The 7,854-nt window shown below is 32.9% G+C and overlaps 1 protein-coding gene and 1 long non-coding RNA gene across 5 annotated transcripts in view; one reads left to right on the forward strand and one right to left on the reverse strand.

Moving 5' to 3' along the window:
* Positions 1-7,854, reverse strand: part of LOC102673503 (xaa-Pro aminopeptidase 1-like) — a 45,302-nt gene that overhangs the window by 26,433 nt on the left and 11,015 nt on the right. The gene's annotated exons all lie outside the window — the stretch shown is intronic.
* Positions 1,301-7,854, forward strand: part of LOC116186885 — a 17,984-nt gene continuing 11,430 nt past the window's right edge. Inside the window, exons 1-2 of the long non-coding RNA XR_004151932.1 lie at positions 1,301-1,311; positions 5,469-5,475. This is a non-coding gene — a long non-coding RNA (uncharacterized LOC116186885). The remainder of the gene's footprint in view (positions 1,312-5,468; positions 5,476-7,854) is intronic.

Below are 7,854 nucleotides of genomic sequence, written 5' to 3' on the forward strand. Positions count from 1 at the left end.
TATCAGATTTCTCTTCTTAACACAACTCGAGTTCTGGCATTTAATTTATCAAATAATGGCAAATATTTATTTTATAATATTTACAAGTGAATTAAAAAATTCTTAAAATCAAAGATAATTTTTAAAATTTATCCTTTTCTTTATAATAATTAATCTTTTATATAGATATAATGAATTCTTCATTTTTAATTCTATCTATTATAAATATAAAGCTTTAAAAATAAAACTTTGTTTCTTGTTTTGCAGAATAAAAAATACATTAAAAAAAAAAGAATAGAAAGAGAATATATTGTTAAATTTATATCCAAGACACTATTAAAAGAATAAAAATTTTATATTGCGATATAATTTTTAAAAAATCATAAAAATTTTTTAGAATATAATTACTTGTCCTTCAAGATGTGTCACGTTTCATCCCCCACTTGTTTCATTTGCTTTCTCATTTGACCACATGGCGCCACTCTGTTCACAGGATTTCAGAAACATAAAGGAGGATGAAATCCGCGAATAAATAAGATAGTGCAGTGCACTATCTTGGCTTGTTATCTTATCACCAAATGTTAACACTTTCCTTTTTCATAATAAATTAAAATAAACAAAATTTCATTTTTAGATGATACTAAATTTCTCTAAAAATAATATCCCATTAAAAAAAAAGAAAGAAATTATAATTACCCTTAAGTTTTATAACGAAATATGTCAAATCTTGCATCAATTTCATTATACAAAATAATATTTTACTTCTACTTATTTAATTTATATCTAATATCATAAAAACTAAAATAAATATTTTAACGATGCAACATACTTTCCTTGATTCGAAATGTTCACTAAAATTTCTTTCTCGTTACTCAAGCTCCAATTTCGAACTTCTTACCCATCATTTCCTCTACCAACTTTTAAATTTCCAACTTCCATCCTTAACTTTCCTCTCATTTTCTCCTTATCCTTCAAATTCGAAGCTTTAACTAAGCTTTCGAACACTTTTCGATCCTCTTTCCTATCCATCTTTTATCCTCGAATGGCGAATCGTCGAAAAATCACGAATCCGCGGCTTTAATACTGGATTACAGCTGGTCGAGAGGAGTTCATCGGAGCTGAACACGAAGTGGGTGAGGCTGGTAAGGTTGGGATGGGTAATCGATCAGGGCCGCACGCTCGATATTGCATCCCTCTCGATGTTCGAATGCGACTCTACGTGCCGGGATAACAACGTTGCTCGTTTCGGCGTTAACCATAAATGGAGAGAGTCGGATTTATCGGATTTTGAAGTGGCATTCGCGTACCGGAAAGGGAAAGTCGATACAAACGGTGAAAGTGTGACCGTGAGAAAGAGATCCTGCGAAACCTCCGTGCCCCTATGACGTCCTGCTACGTCACCAGGCCTCTTTTCCGATAATTTACCCCTCATTAATGTAAAAGTAATTCGAGGTGATGGAGCGAGGATGAAGTTTTGGATTTTACAAGTTTAACGTGACTCCCGTTTTGCCTCCTTTCAAAGGCTGCGGCCCTGCTCACCGTTTGCTCTTATTTTCCGATATCCACCCTCTCTTTTTATTCCCTTCTTCATTCCACGCCGTTCGTCCTCCCTTCCCTCCCCCTTTTTTCCTCGCGATTTCGCTTTTTCCGGGGATTTTTATTTTATTGATTTTACGACGGCTCTATATGTATCACTGTTGCCACTCTCACATATGGTACAAAGAGATGGAAACTTGAATGGTAGTGATGATAGAGTTATTTAAATTATTTATGTGTTGTTTATTAAATATTATTGTTGTTAAATTATAATGACCAATGAAGGAATATTAAGATGAAAGAATGAATCAAAAAGAAATGGTAAATTACTTTGAATTAAAGGAAATATATTTTAAATGTTTTTGGCATATTTATTAATGCCACTGTATATAAAAATAAATAACATTATTTCTGTTGAATAATTGCTACGAATATATATTTTCTCTCACGATTCAAATCATTTTAAATTTCTCGTGAAGATTAGAACGATTTTATTTGTAACTGATGTACACTAATATTCCAAGAAATATTAGTCTTTAAAACATCTTGCTCCAAATTTACACTTCAAATGAACACAAAGTCTATGCAAGATTCACGTTTTCAAAGGAATTTCTAGTATGTTTAGTTGGCCTAGTTTTCTGGAAACTTTGCAATTATATGGTCCAAAGTCTAAGCTATTGAGTGAACTGTCTGCATGTAAACAGGTGTAGAACTAACACATTTGTTATTTCTTGCGGCCATGAGCAGTGTATTCAGTGATCGAATATATTTATGCATCAATTTCCATATGGAGAATAACAAATAATTCTGACCCAAATTTTAATTTTTTTAAATTTTAAAAATATAATTTCCTTTTTAAATTCTAAATAGATTATGGATTTTTAGTTAAAATACAAAATACTTTATATTACAACGATAAACTATTGCATTCACATAAGCCATAAATGAAACTTCTTGACTTTTTCATATAAAAAAACATGAGAAGAAACTAAAAATTTCATCATTGAAACCTCCTCGAAAGATGGAGGAAATTATGCCATTGAAATTGCTTTTTGTTTTATCCCGATATCTCAATTCGTTACCGAGATATAAGGACTTAAAGTTAATGGTAAACAACGCAGGAATTATGAATTATGGTTCGCGATCCAGTGACCTATATTTTTTCCTGGAAACGCGTACTACGTTTTTCCAGGAATCGCGTCTATCGTTTGTTTGGAATTTGGGATAGGTCAGCGAGACGAGGTGCGAGCGAGAGGTCCGAATAAGCGACAAGGATGGGAATAGTAAACGATTAAAAATTACCTTTGTCTTTATACGACGATATCTTGGAAACCGGAAGTCGTATCAGGATAAATAAAAAAGCATTTTAAAGAGGAAGGTTCTGCGCTTCGAATGATCGCTCATTCGTTGATAAAAAGTTATTATCTTCGGAGTTATAGCGGTTCAAAGTTTTCCTAATTTTAATAGCGTTTAATTAGATTTAAGGTAAATATTTAAAAATTACCCTTTGCTTTACACGACGATATCTCTGGAACCGGAAGTCGTATCGGGATGAATGAAAAGGCATTTTAAAGGGGAAGCTTTCGCGTTTCAAATGATCTTTCATTCATCGATCAGAAATGATTATCTTCGAAGTTATAGTGATTCAAAGTTTTCCTAATTTTAATAAGGTTTTTATCAGATTTAAAATAAATTAATTAAACGGATGCATATATTAAATTTCTAGAAATAAATTGCTCACAATTATCCTCTTATTAACGATAATGATAAGATGAAAAATATGTATTTGCATAAAAATCCGCAATTATAATTATAAATTTTATACAAGTTTCTTCTTGAAAATATTATACCTATTAGCTTTCATTAATGCATAGGAAACGTTCAAGCAACGATTTATTGGATCATTAGAAGAATTACTTAAACTTCAATCATTCTTAAAGAATATCTTTGAAGACAGAAAAGAACGCAATCTTTGAATTATATAATTATGCAACTACCAAGTCATCTCAACGTTTTAAATTGCCTATTTAAGTATTTAATAACAATTATATTATGTTATAGCTTGTTTCGACATCAAAGATCATTAATTCAGTTGTGACTTATGGATACGCAGTGCAACACAAAGCTGCTTTTATGCAAATCATCCCGAGGATGAAACATACTCGAGATTACTCATAGACTGACCTTTGTCGGTTCTCGAATAACAGCTGCATTTCCTCTATGAGAAAAGGAGCAAGAAAATGTGCACAATCAATGTGAGACGCGTTTATTCGTTCCAGACAGTTATAACACTGGTGAACACTGCCAACGATTATGATACAACAATATTGAAAACGAATACTCACTGTGAACTAGTTCAACAATGTTATGAAACGAAGTCTGTATTAAATTCATATATGAGTTCAATAATTTTCAAATTTCGAATGACATTCATCGAAATTATTTTTATAATTTAATTAGAAGAAATTTTAAAACTTATTTTCTACGGTTATCATAAATCATAAATGGTTTGAGCTAAAAAAAATTTTAAAAATACGGAGAAATTAACCTTTCAAGAAAGAAATTCGTCGAATTTTAAACACAAGAAGCTTAAACTCCCTCGTGATCCAAATTTAATCCTAGAATCAACAGAAGCACACGTTACCTATTTATTACATCATTTCCTTCTAAACTGATTTATCGAGTTTTCCTCGAAACGATGAAGCAAAAATCCATGGTTCTTTCTGATCATCGAAAACTGGTCAAAGGTTAAAACTTAACGAACACGTGGCGATTCGTTATGTCACGCAAAAGCATTCAAGTCAAGTGCACGCCTGACCCAAGGCGCCATGGAAATAACTTTCGCGCTCGCAAACTTCCGTTATTTATAGTGCAACCTGACCAACTATCTGTTCCTGGCTGCGTTCACATACGGCCAATCGAATATAGAATTCAACGTTTGAGTTTGAACGTAATGAATGTCACCTCTTGTCCCACCCACCCATACCTTCATCACTCTTATTCGCATTCTCGTTCTCTGCATCATTTGTTCCCCCTTATTTGACGCATTCCAAATTTCAGTGAGCAAATTTTTCAATAGATTTATTGGATTATTTAGTAAATGAAATTTAAATTATAAGAATCTTTGCAAATATTCGAATTTCTTACTTTTTCTTTTTAGGCAATTTAGAACTTCAAAATATCATAATCATAAATTGCAAATAGAATTTTAAAATATACACATTCTTGAAACGAAATGATCGAAAATTATAATTGCAATTGAAATTTTAACCTTAGAGTTTATCTTATCAGTGTGATCAAACTTCGCTTTCCAATTTTCATTCAAAATTCACTTGCGAGAAACTTTGTTCCATTTGATCCTTCCACTGATACAACATTCAAATCTCTTCATCTCGTTGACCTAGACATCTTTCAATAGAGATGTATTTGAGATGTTTCGTCACGATTTTCTCCGAAATATTTCAGGGAATTCGGTTTATTTAGAATTTTTCTTTTCAACTTAATCATTTAAATTTTCTGGTTATCCAAATTCGATAGTCCAATCGAATCGTGGAAATTTTTTAATTCGAATAATTTTGGCTCCATTTTCCGACCTGAAGATAAATAAAACGATGAAAGATTTAGTCGACAAGTTTGTAAAATGGAGTTGACAGATAATGGTGCACAAATTCTAGTTTTGTATAATAAATATGAAATCAAGTAAAATATTTCATCTCATTTCGGAGATTTATCTTATCGTGAAATGTTTTCACATTTTTATATTTCGAAATTTTTTCTTTAATTTTTATCTTTGTTAATTGAATCGAGCAATATTATATTGCTTGGATTATTTTAAAATCTTTAAAATCTTTAAGCAAATTTTGTTATAAATAATAGAAAAGCGTTAGATGCTTATATTTGTAAAATAAAATAATTTTTTTTTATTACGAAACAAATTCCAAAGTTATGCAAAGATACAAAGTTTGAGAAAATATCGACGAATACGCATCTTTTAAACTTTCTTGCATGACGATGCGCGTAAATATAAACGTTCTCTATAGCCTTGAATTTTTCGAAAATCAACCCCCGCGAAATTCTTTTCTTACAACCAACGAAACAGTTCTTAAATTAGAAGTGACGTAACGTCTTGTGTTATGAAATTATCGAATCTACTAGGAATTATCAATTCTTAGAGAAATGGAGACACTGTAATTTTAAAATTTTCTCGGTATTTTTTTATTTATCATGTTACCGAATTATTTTTAAATTTCAGCCTAAAATTAATACTCGAATCTACGAATGAAGATTATTTGACAAAAGTCGAGGATTTCTCGTGTAATAATTTATCAGCACGAATCGCCATGGCAGTAATAAAGCAGAATAAATTTTGGATGGGGTACAGGGCACGTGTTTCATACTGCGGGCCAATTGTTAAATGGAACGTGAACTTCGTTCAAATAACAATTTTCAATTCCATGATAAATTCATTTCCATCCTGTATCTTGTTCTACATATTACATCTATACCGACAATGTTGCAACCTATTCTCTTACGTTTACATATAGCCAATTTCTCTCTCTCTCTCGAAAATTATGTGGGTTAAATTGAATATCTATTAAATTATATACAACATTCAATAGACAAATATTTAAATTCCAATAACCAACTAAATATACTTCAATACTGGTACAATAATTTGATAAAAATTAAATCAAACTTCTTCTCTGATATTATTAATTATCTTAGATTTAAAAAAAAAAGGATTGACAAATAATAATTGCTATTCAAATTAATGTCATGTCACGAATAAAGTTAGATCGACGTTTAAAAAAAAAGATGGCAGACATCTCAGTTTTTTGTTCTGCTTGTTCCACAGACCCGGAAATAACAACAATATCGACGGGATAAAATGACGTCGATCATAACAGATTATCCGAGCAACGTCATAAGTCAACTGGGGAGTGCTGGGACCTTCTATCACACTCAGACAGGATGTAACATTGAACTTAACTGGCTAATAACCTCCGGCTATATCCAATCCATAGACAAACTTTTCATCTTTCGTTCCTTTAAATTTGCAACAGTGAATTATGCAACAGTGTCTCTCCTCCCCCCTCCCTGTTGCTCCATCGAACATTCATAAATGATCGGCTCGAAATTCGGAAACGAGAGTTTAAACGATGCGTGTAACGTGTTCAATTGTTCCGCGTAACAATGTTGCAGAGAGTATTGTTACGTGATACTGTACGGTACACGCTCGTTCGTATCGAACAAGCGCAACAAAGTTATGGAACCATTGTTAACACTTGGTGTCACGTGTAACACGTCTGTGGTTAAACACTTGTCACTGCATTTTTTTTCTCGTTGATAAAAAATGACGTGTGCGTGTGGGTACGACAAGTATGACAGATGACGAGGGTCCAGGCCTCATAAACGATTTGCAGACGGGACATTTGCAAATGCGACAAACGGTGTGCAATTTCTCAATGATGAAAGATGATCCGATATACGGTTTGAATACGGATTTTCCCCGATGGCCAGTTCCAGAAATATTTCAATTTCGTATTCTTTTCAATGGTTTTTAATTGAAATGACAAATGACACGTGATTATATAATTAATTCAAATTTAGGCACGATATTCCCCATTTGTAAAATGCAATATATAATCATCACACCTTTCGTTCTAAAATCCTAAAAAATTACACTTATTACACTTGAATCAGTTTTAAAATAAATTACATACACTTTCTACGCTTTCTTCTTCGAATAAAGACCGTTTCTCGTTTCCCGAAAGACAAGAAGAATACAATTCCAAGAACGCATTGCTCGTTTCCAATATATTTATCTTCTCCTTCCCCCCTCCTCCCTCCTAAAAAAAGAATACAATTCACGTACACGAGCGTATAAAGATGCAAATAAGAGGACAAAACAGCGAGAGAGGCTAAAAACAACTCTTTTGTTTCAAAAGCTTAATAAATATTCGTTAACGTGGATGCGAGACGAAAGCGCGGAAAAAATGGCGGATTAGCGACTGCCGCGCTCTCGTAAAAACTCGATTTTCGCGCGGACAAACCGTCCTTCCTGTGATCGGTTTATCCGCCACCCACCCTCCTCTTTATCCTTTTGTTTCTTTTTTTCTTTTTTTTCTTTTTTTTTTTTCCCCCTCCTCCCTCCTCTCTCCATGTTTTTGTATCCAACATCCGAGAGGATCCGCCACTATCGCTTCCGCCTATCGTAAAAAAGCCGCGATTTAACAAGCCACGAAAACTCGTCCGCGCAAATTCATCGAGTTTCAAGCGAGCAAACTGGGCGAAAAGAGAGAGAGAGAGAGAGAGAGAGAGAGAGAGAGAGAGAGAGAG

Source organism: Apis dorsata, unplaced genomic scaffold (assembly GCF_000469605.1).
Source record: "Apis dorsata unplaced genomic scaffold, Apis dorsata 1.3 scaffold_70, whole genome shotgun sequence".
Taxonomy (NCBI): domain Eukaryota; kingdom Metazoa; phylum Arthropoda; class Insecta; order Hymenoptera; family Apidae; genus Apis; species Apis dorsata.